Here is a 9,159-nt window from a genome sequence, read left to right as displayed (position 1 = left end):
TTCTTTCTTTCTTTCTTTCTTTCTTTCTTTCTTTCTTTCTTTCTTTCTTTCTTTCTTTCTTTCTTTCTTTCTTTCTTTCTTCTCTCTCTCTCTCTCTTTCTTCCTCAAGGCGTTATTCTTCCTCTCTCTCTCTCTCTCTTTTTTTCTCAAGGCGTTATTCTTCTAAGGTGCCTCTGAGTGAATTTGAACCTTCAGCCTGTGAGCAACCAAGCACATGAATCATTTGGCCACCCAGGGAACAGCTGTATAAACATACTTTCATTGTTGTAATCTTACACCTTTCCCCATGTCCATTCTTGCCTCTGTCCTCACCTATGCTCCACACAGAGTAGTTTTTTAAAAAATTATTTATCAGACCATTCTGCTGCCCAAAGCATATTCACTTTCATTGCACTTTCCATAAACCACAGTCTCCTACCCAGTGCCTCACAGCACCAGATTCTTTTCCCTGTCTCCAAATCTCAGTTTAGAGCCACTGTCTCAGTCCACTAGGCTCTTTTCCAGTTCTTAAAAACACCTCTTTAATTCCTTGTGACTTCTGCACACAATTCCTTTCTCACCTGCTTCCCCATTGTTGATTCATCTTTCAGATTTCTGCTTGACTCAGTCAGGTTCTTTAGTTACAAACAACAGGAGCCACTCGGATTGAGAAAGCGACGTTCTTTAAAAACAGCTGTTTTCTAAAAACAGCAGTAAGTAGTTCACAGAGTATCCAGGCAGGCAGAAAATAGTTATCTAACTACACTAGAGACTCTGGCCAAACTCCACTGCTTCCCCTGCCACGTGTCACCAGAATGCTATCTTCCATCAAGAGTTGTCATAGCTACAAAAACAGAGAGTGAGGGCCAGAGTTTTGTCTCTAGTCCCCCACCACCACCCTCCCCGCCACTGTGTAGACTGCACTGTCAGATTTTCTTCTAGTTTACTTTCAAGGTGGAAGTTTTACAAGGTCTGCCTGTTTGTGTGGCACTATAAGTCACACTCAACTCCATGGCATCTAACAAGAATTACTTTAAAGCTTAGGTATGCATATGGCATGATTTATACACTTGCTTATTTATTCTTTACTGTCATTAGTTCAGTGCTTGTCTGTCAGTTTGCTGTACTGAGGTAACTTGTGCATTGTTCTGATGCTGGAAGCTATGCCACCAGTGTGTCAAATGCCAGAGGGGTCACCCATGCTGGACAGGTTTCAGCAGATCTCTCAGACTAAGGCAGCCTAGGAAACAGAATTGACATCCACTTCTGAAATAACAGGCAGCTGAAAACCAGAGCACGTAGGATCACTGTATCAGATCACAGAATGGAAGGTATTTATATGGTACTAATTATCAAGGTCATGAGTTTTGCTGCTAACCAAAGGGTCATCGATCAGCTAAATGCATCAGCTGCACAGTGGGAGAATTGTTATGTGTCATCAAGTTAGAACTGACTCAGTACTGCACCTGCAAGAGGCTGCACAGGGAGAGACAGCCCATCTCTCTCCCATAAAGCAACTGGTAGATTCAAACCAAGTGCCTTTTGGTTGGCAGCAAAACTCCTCTTAACACTAGGTTAGCAGAACTCCCTCAAAGGGAGAAGGATGGACAATATCCTCTGTTAAAGGCTTACAGACTCAAAACCTGATGGAGGATCATTATGAGTCAAAAGGAGACCAGTATTGGAACAGGTGAAGGGAAGTTCAATCTGAAATAAATAGACATTATGTGTATTGCAATTAACAATCTGGAAAAAATACACTATGGGTTCAGTGGGGTTGGCAGAAGAGAGAAAAAAAAGACTAATAAAAAGTGGGGGAGGGGAAGAGCAATATACAGTAAGAGCTTGTTTAGACATTGTAATAATTTCATCAGTTAATGGTCAGTATTGCCAATGAATTATTGTTTGTTAAAAAAGATATTTGTAAGCTTTCACTCAAATAAAATTGTTGTTGTTGTTATGTGCCATCGAGTAACTTGCGACTCATAGTGACCCTATGTACAACAGCCCTAAACTCTGCTCTGTCCTGTGCCAATCGCACTGTCTCCGACACTCCCATCCCGATTATCCCAGTCACTGAATCAATCCACCTCATAGAGGGCCTTCCCCTCCTAATCTACAAATAAAATATATTAAAAAAATAAAAAAGGAGTCCTGGTGAGACAATACATTATGTGTTGGGCTGCCAACCAGAAGGTCAATCCATCACACTCAGGGTTTTCCTCTTTTGCACTGTCTCTCCCTGCTTCTTCTAAACATAATGTCTTTCTCTAGGGACTTGTCCCTCCTGGCCACATACCCAAAGTATGTGAGACAGAGCTTCAAAATTCTTGCCTCAAACGAGCATCTTGGTTTTACCTTCTCCAGAATAAACCTATTTGTTCTCTTGGCTCTTCAGCACTACAACTTAAAGGTATCAGTTTTTTCTTCTGTCATCTTTGGTCATTTTCCAGCTCTCTGATGAATACTAAGTAATTGCAAAAACCATGGCCTGAATCAGGCATGCCTTAGTCTCCATACTGACATTGTTGTTCTTCAGCACTTTTGAGAGGTCCCTGAGAACAGTCTTCCCCAGAGCAATTTGTATTTTAATTTCCTGACTACTGGTGCCAAGATTGTTGATTGTGGATCCAAACAAGCTGAAATTGTTAACTTCAGTTTCTTCTCCATCTGGCCCAATGGTGAGAATCTTTATCTTCTTGATGTTGACTGACAATTATATTAATGAGGCAGGATACAATCTACAGGATTAAGCTGTATCTTGAGTCAATAATCTTCTGAGATAGTGAAGATATTGAATAAGTGAGCAGACATCAAAGGCACCTGACATGATCAAGAAAGAAGACTTAGGGTCCCTGTACTGAGAAGATCCTTGACCCAGGAGTATATTTATGCCAAGACACATAGCTTTTCAAAGAACATCAGACTCACAAATAATGAAAGGAGACAATGACCAGTGTTGACTTAAAGAGAAAAGCTCTTTCTAAAGCTGGTAGTCAGAGTTTGGACTTTGGGAGAATAAATTGGTTAAAGCTGGATTATATGAGAGCAGCCCTAGAGAATTAAATAGATGTCTCTTGGATAGTAACTCATCAGAAAGGGAGTCAGCTCACACTCACATCCAGTCCAAAAAAACCCCTATTGTGGCCCATTCAAAGACACAAGGAAAGGTGGCAGGCAGGTGGTGTCAATATTGTTGTTGTGCACCATCAAATTGGAATTTACCCTCCATCAGGTTTTCAGAGGCAGTAAATGGCATGGGAGGGCATTGCCCATATTTGTCCTGCTATTGACACTATCTTTGTGTCAGTATTGTTAAGCCTTAAGAAAGAATGACAGAGGAGCTCTAGTGGCCTAGTGGCAAGAAGCTGTACTGCAATCCCAAAGGAAAGTGGTTTGAATCCACCAGATGTTCAGCTGGAGAAGGAGGGGCAATTTCCTTCTATGCCAGTCAGATCTGATTTGATGACACACAACAAGAAAAAAAAAATAGAATCACAATCCAACATACACTACAAGAGGCAAGACCTTATGAAAAAAAAAAAGTCAACTTGGTGAGGGGGAAGGAAGGTGAAGGGGTAAAATGTGCAACAATTAATGAATGAAAACATAATTTTTCTGTAAACTTTTGTTAAAATGACAAATAAAAAATTTTTATTTAAAAAAAGATGCAAGACCTTGAAACAGTATGGTAAGTGAAACAAGGTAGTCAGAAACAATTATGATCAGTGGCATCACTAGAGGATTTCAATAGGTGACATTGTCAGATGGAATGATAAAAATGACTGTAGCTAATGTTAGGTGGATCTTGTCAGAAAGCAGAGAGTATCAGAGAAATGTGTATCTGTGCCTCATTGACTATGCAAAGGCTTTTAACAAATTGTAGCTGAATCTGAGAAGAATGGGAATCCCAGAACATTTGAATGTGCTTATGTGAAACCTATACTTGAACCAAGAGGCAGTCTTCAGAACAGAGCAAGGAAACATTGTGTGGTTCAAAATTGGGAAGAGTGTCTGCCTGGGATGTATTCTGTCTCCATACTTTTTCAATCTATATGCAGAACAGATCATCCAAGATGCTGGTCTGTATGAGGAGGAATGTGGCATCAGGACTGGAGGAAGATTCATCAACAACCTGCATTATGCAAATGACACACCCTGCTTGCTGAAACTGAGGAGGACCTGAAGTGCTTGCTGCAGAAGGTCAAGGACTGCAGCCTCCTATATGGATTGAAGCTAACTTCAAGAAAACAATAATTCTCACTACTGGGCAGATTGGCAGCATCAGGATGGATGGTGAAGAGATTGAGATTTTTTCCCCCATGCCAATTCTCATCCTTTTTTTTTCTGTGCAAGTTAGGTTTATCAAGAAAGGGTGTAATGCAACTAAACAGACCACCTAGAAGCATTTGCAGTGGACAATGGAGGGGCCAGACTCCTCATACTCCTGCTTGCTGATCCACATCTGCTGGAAGGTGGACAGGGAGGCCAGGATAGAGCCACCGATCCACACGGAGCATCTGCACTCAGGGGGAGTGATGATCTTGATCTTCATCGTGCTGGTGGTCAGCGCTGTGATCTTCTTCCGCATCCTGTCCGGCGATGCCTGGGTACATGGTGGTCCTGCCAAACAGCACTGTGTTGGTGTGGAGGTCCTTGTGGATGTCAACATCACACTTAATGATGGAGTTGAAGGTAGTTTCATGGATTTCACAAGACTCCATGCCCAGGAAGGAGGGCTGGAAGAGTGCCTCGGGGCAGCAGAAACATTCATTGTCGATGGTGATGACCTGCCCGTTGGGCAGCTCATAGCTCTTCTCCAAGGAGGACGAGGAAGCTGCCATGGCCATCTCCTGCTCGAAGTCCAGGGCAACGTAACAGAGTTTCTCCTTGATGTCACGCACACTTTCCTGCTCAGCTGTGGTGGTGAAGCTGTAGCCTCGCTTGGTGAGGATCTTCATGAGGTAGTCCGTCAGGTCCCGGGCAGCCAGGTCCAGTCCAGATGCAGGATGGCATGGGGGAGGGCATACCCCTCGTAGATGGGCACAGTGTGGGTGACCCCCTCGCCGGAATCCATCACCATGCCAGTGGTTCTGCCAGAGGCATACAGGGACAGCACGGCCTGGATGGCGACGTACATGGTAGGGGTGTTGAAGGTCTCGAACATGATCTGGGTCATCTTCTCCTGGTTAACCTTGGGGTTCGGGGGGCCTCCGTCAGCAGCACAAGGTGCTCTTCGGGGGGCCACACACAGCTCGTTGTTGAAGGTGTGATACCAGATCTTCTCCATGTCATCCCAGTTGGTGACAATGCCGTGCTCGATGGGGTACTTGAGGGTCAGGATGCCTCTCTTGCTCTGGGCTTCGTCTCCCACGTAGGAGTCCTTCTGGCCCATGCCCACCATCATGCCCTGGTGCCGAGGGCGCCCTATGATGGAGGGGGAAGACAGCCCTTGCACAAGCCGGAGCCGTTGTTGACCACAAGCGCAGCGATGTCATCCATGGTGAGCTGGGGGTGGCGGGTGTGAACCGGCAGCGGTGACTGTGCGAAGGGGCCTGTGCTCCGGAGCAGACGAGGTGTCGACTGTTGAGATTGAGATTTTTAACAGTTTTAGTTTGCTTGATTCCACAATCAACACTCTTGGTAGCAGCAGCCAGGAAATCAGGAGATGAATTGTACTGGGAAAGTCATCTGTCAGGGACCTCTCCAGACTACTGAAAAGTAACAACGTCAGGCCAGAGATTAAGGTGTCTTTGATCCAGGCCATAGTCTTCGCAACTGCATGCTATGAGTCAGAGAGCTGGACAGTGACTAGCGATGATAGAAAAGAGAATTGATGCCTTTGCGCTGTGGTGCTGGAGAAGTGTATTGAATATACCATGGACTGCTAGGAGCACAAACAGGTTTTTCTGGGAGAGTGTGAAACCAGGCTGCTCCTTGGAGGCAAGGATTCTGAAGCTTCATCTGACACACTTTGGACATGTTTCAAGGAGGGACCGGTCCTTGGAGAGGGACATCATGTTTGGGAGGGTGAAGGAACAGTGCAGGAGAGGAAGACCCTCAATGAGATGGATCGATTCAGTGATTGGGGTAATGAGAGTAGATGTGTCAGAGACACAGGACAGAGCAGGGTTTAGAGTTGTTGTACATAGGGTTGCTATGAGTCATAAGTGACTTTACTGAACATAACAATAACAACACAAGGTTTCTGTTTAGTGTTTCAGTAAAAATGTATTCTATTGAGCTAGCCATGTAGTTATAACATGAACATCTTTTTGTAAGTAATCTTTGTTGTTATGGGCCATACAGTCCTAATTCATGGTAATCCCACAGTGTACATGTGAAAGTGCACCTTCAGGGCTAAACTCGAGGCTAACTTACTTGTTGAATCTCTTAATAAGTTCCATCTAAAACTGTGGGCAATTCTTCTCCATCCCAAAAGGTTGTGATGAGCTAGGACTTATTCCACTGCAGTGGAGTGGGTGGGACTTCTAAGCATAAAGGGGGATAGTGAGTGCAAGAGAACGCCGTGGCAAGCCCTGGAGTGACCGTCCTTTTAGGGAGGTCCTGTTAGCTTGGGTCCTGCTGATGCCCTTTTCCTTTGGCCTCTATGACTTTCCTCCTTGGTGCTCCTCTTACCTCTGCTCCTTTCTCCAGTGCTTTGCCTGTTTCCCTTGCTCCTTCTCTAGAGTGTGGCCTTTCCTGGGTAATTTCAGCACCTGGTTCTCCCATCCATCAAACTCTTCATAGCTCAGAATTCTTAAGATTCATCTCTCCAACCATTTTTAGAGTCTTGAAGGGGAGAAAAGGGGAGCTCTGCTGACCTAGTGGGTAAAGAGTTGCACTGTCAACCCACAGGTACACAGTTCAAATCCACCACCAGCTCTGAGGGAGAAAGATGGGCAGTTTCTTCCTGGGTGACTTCCTGCCTCTGAAAACCCTGGGAGGCTCAGCTATAAGTTGGCTCCAACTTGAGGGCATATACAACAAACTACAACAGAGAAATGCAGCAGTGAGAAATGTGGGCTGATTTCCCAGAGACCACGTGACAGTCCGTACTTTGCTGCTCTACTTACTTGGCTGAGACAATTTTTGTTTCTTTGCAGAGATCTAATTTGGAGATCAGGGGTCAGAGGGCAGACCATTAGAGGCACTCTTTACCTTCTCGCCCCACATTAAGCCAGTACATACTTCCTCACAGATAGTAACTTCCCCTTTATACTTAGTGTATTGTTTTCTTTTCACTGGAAACCGAAATCAGACCAAAACAGAAACAGAAATTGAAATTTTATTGATATGGAATAAAAAAATAACTTTCTATCATAAAGGAGAAGTTGAGTTTACATGGATTCACTTTTTAAAAACAAAATACTAACTCCTACTGCGTGTGAAAGGGACACTTCTGATTTCAGGTTTGCTCTGTGGTCACTGATTACTCCAAAGATGAAGGGACTCTGCTCTCGAAAGTAAAACACACCGTGACCTGCATTGTTTCATGTATAGAAGTTAGTTCAAACACACAATCAGTATTTTGACAAATTCACTTAAGTTTGGTTGGGGTTTTTTTTTCCATATAAATTGTTTAAATCTGATTATTCACAACAACAATAGGCTCTTTCATTCAGGAGTAGTATGGATGGTTCTGTATTTCATTACAAATGCTAAGAACAAACACAACCACTGGGCCTGGCCACGGCCACGTGCACTGAAAAAATTCACTTCATGGGATTATTCAAGGTGATCTTTTATTCAACAATCGTGTCAAGGTTCACTAGCACCCACCATATATTTCTTTTGTGAAACTATTTCTTTGAACTTAAGCCTTTAAGATAACTCCTGAACTCTTAAGTCTTTAACACCTTGGAAGCTCCACCAAAGAGTCCAAGAAGGTTCCTATCGTAAGACTTCTGAGTAGAATTCTCTCCTTCCTGCAGGAAGTTTAGGTCCAATGCCCAGTTACCACATGCTTATCAGCAGAAGTTTATGTTTGCTATGGTATTGAACAACTTTGAGCAGTTCTGACAGACCAAGACAGAATATGAGAAAAGACCTATGAATCCAATTTAAACACTCAGCAAATGAAAACTGAACGGATCATAACAGTGTTCCTGGGGTAGAACTGGATAGTTTTTGCTCTTTTATGCTAGGAGTTGTGGGGTAGGTGTCAAGCTGAAGACAGTAACATCATTCCCAGAAAACATTCCTAAGCCATGCTACATGTATCAGCCCAACTAATTGCTTAGCAGTTGTGAGGTGTGCTGTGTCATCACCTGGTTGAACTGCCCTAACAAAACCTTCTGTCATGTGACACTGGTTCTCAAGTGCTCAAAGGAGCCAGCCCATATGTGAGCATTAGTCAGGAGCAGAAGAATGAATAAGAGCTCAGGAACATCTAGTTTTGGTTAACTTACACTTATCACAGCCCAGAATCAAGAGGTTCAATCCACCAGCTGCTCTGCAATAGAAGGATGGGCAATCTCCATTAATATGATTTATTGCCTCTGAAAACCCACTGGAGGATCAGCTATGGGTTGGTTCTGACTTGACAGCACATGACAACAGGCCTATCAAAAAATCACAGAGATTCATCTTGAGTAATAAATAGATTCCTACAGACAGGTCCATCAGGACATGCCATTCTGTTGCTGAAAAAGCACTCAGAACTCTAAGAAATTTCACAAGCTTACATAAATGTCCATTTTCATACCAATTTACAAACTTGAAGAACAGGAAATACTAGGTATTTTGTTTTCAGCAACGAATTTGGGATAGTAGTATTTCTAACACTCAGAAAATGGCAATGGTTTTTTCTATTTTAGAGTTCATATTTATGACATTATCTCCATAATATATTACATTCTGCCCATTCTCAAATTAATTAGATACATTTATATTCTTATTAGATTGAACCTTATGGAACTAATGATATTTGACTATATTTGATCTATGAAAACAAGTTTCCCCCATGGTTTAACATAAAAGGACCTGAACATCAGTGGCTGGCTCTCTCACCATACACTGCAGAACACCCTTGTTTTACTTCAGCACGGAAAATGAAAGTGCTCACTCCATTCACCAATACTACCTGATGGTATGCATAGGAATCAGATCGACTACATCTGTGGAAGGAACCGCTGGAGAAGCTCAATATCAGCTGTGAAAACTAGGCTGGGGGCTGAT

The 9,159-nt window shown here is 43.2% G+C and overlaps 1 pseudogene; it reads right to left on the bottom strand.

Annotated features, from left to right (window-relative positions):
* Nucleotides 1-4,378: 4,378 nt before the first annotated feature.
* On the bottom strand, nucleotides 4,379-5,481 carry LOC102856729 (annotated as a pseudogene).
* Nucleotides 5,482-9,159: the final 3,678 nt, after the last annotated feature.

The sequence above is a fragment of the Elephantulus edwardii genome, unplaced genomic scaffold, assembly GCF_000299155.1.
Source record: "Elephantulus edwardii isolate Elephantulus edwardi_28Jun2011 unplaced genomic scaffold, EleEdw1.0 scaffold00063, whole genome shotgun sequence".
NCBI lineage: Eukaryota > Metazoa > Chordata > Mammalia > Macroscelidea > Macroscelididae > Elephantulus > Elephantulus edwardii.
The sequence above is the reverse complement of the archived record's forward strand: the minus strand, read 5'-3'. Positions and strand labels throughout refer to the sequence as shown.